The sequence below is a fragment of the Corvus brachyrhynchos genome, unplaced genomic scaffold (genome assembly GCF_000691975.1).
Source record: "Corvus brachyrhynchos isolate BGI_N302 unplaced genomic scaffold, ASM69197v1 scaffold279, whole genome shotgun sequence".
Taxonomy (NCBI): Eukaryota; Metazoa; Chordata; class Aves; order Passeriformes; family Corvidae; genus Corvus; species Corvus brachyrhynchos.
The window spans coordinates 3400925-3402432 of NW_008246060.1; the positions used below are offsets into that span (position 1 = coordinate 3400925).

A 1508-nucleotide genomic window follows, 5' to 3' on the forward strand; every position below is an offset into this window, starting at 1 on the left:
GTTGGCTGTCCTGCACTCAAGACTGTGTCATGAAAAAACCAGCTCAAAAGAGAGAGGAAGAAAAGGAATGTTGTGGGGTTTTTATCATTAAACCAGGCTTTTTTAAAAGAAATATAAATGTCTGTAGTGACTCTTTCGTAAAATAAAGATGGGACTCATCTGTCTAGTACTGTTAAATCAGCATCAAGTTTAGATGTCTACTATACTGAAAGAGAACAGAAATGTATCCAAATGTCAGGGCTGAGTGCACTTCTACACAAAAGGAAGGCAGTACATTGCTCATCAGGGAAGATTGCAGTTCACAGACTAAGGCTGGGACTACCCCATTCTAAGCTGAAATGGCTTTGCTGCCCAGTGAGAAATCGCTCCTCTTCCCTTTGTGTAAATGAAAGCTTTACAGAAAATTCTAAAAATGGAAATCTAGACTAAACTCCATTGACTCTATGTCCTGAACTGTAGCAGTATTATTATTAAAACAAGAACTGGCTCTGGTAGTACAAAATACAAAGAAACTTCAGTACAGTAGAAATTAATAAGATTTTTTTCCCTAAAATATATTCCCAGGAATGTTTCAACAAGATACTACAGTGACCATCTCCCACAGTCAACAAAGCTTTAGAACAGCCAAAAGAAAGAAAAAGGTCATTTCAAATAAAATATTGAAAAAGGGAAACAGAAGCAAAGGAATATTAATCCTTGTTAGAACCGTCTCTTACATGTTTGGCTAGGCACAGCTGGTAAACAACTGTAAAATTACCTGTATAGAATGATACTGGCTCTGCCTCTTGCCAGCAGGATGATTTTGTACAAGTCATCATCAACATGGCAAATTCACCCTGCAAAAAATCAGGACAGCAATAATTCACACTCCCTCTTTCCTACCCAACAGAAATGTCATCCTGTTCCTCTCAGGAAAGCAGCTTCCTTCATCTAAACAATGCCATGTTTGATCTCTCTTGGGCCTTTTTGAATTGCCAGCTGTGAATCTCACTCCAGGCTGACTTTCAGGTTTAGGAAGATATTCCCAAGAGAGCTGTTTGCCCCCTCTATGTTCTCAAACAGCTCATATATCCTCTTACGAACCTTGGTGTGTCCTAATGATGATTTAGTATTTGCTTGTTGGTGGAAAATCACGTGCAATACACCTGTAAGTGTTAATACCCAAACCACCTGGCTCCTGCTTTTCTCTCAGCATTGGCAGGACAAGTGCTGCAGGGTTTCCAGTGCAGCTTCTTGTGAGAACCATCTGGCCCCATAAGAAGGAGGCAACCACAGTGGGGATATGGACCAAGGATATTTGCCTGGACAGTGAGGGAATTCATAATCCAACAAAAGTGTAGTGTTTCTGTGGAAAATGAACTCTTTTACTATACCTACAGGAATTCTTAATTGAGTCTATTTTTTTTTTTCCTACTGGAGAAGCAGTTCTGTGCCATTTTGGCCATGAAACAATGAGGGGAGCCTTAGAAATCTCATTTTCAGTGAGATCTGTGATCACTATATTCTAA

The 1508-nt window shown here is 39.6% G+C and overlaps 1 protein-coding gene across 12 annotated transcripts in view; it reads right to left on the reverse strand.

Annotated features, from left to right (window-relative positions):
- Positions 1-1508, reverse strand: part of CUNH10orf107 (chromosome unknown C10orf107 homolog) — a 260433-nt gene that overhangs the window by 176707 nt on the left and 82218 nt on the right. The gene's annotated exons all lie outside the window — the stretch shown is intronic.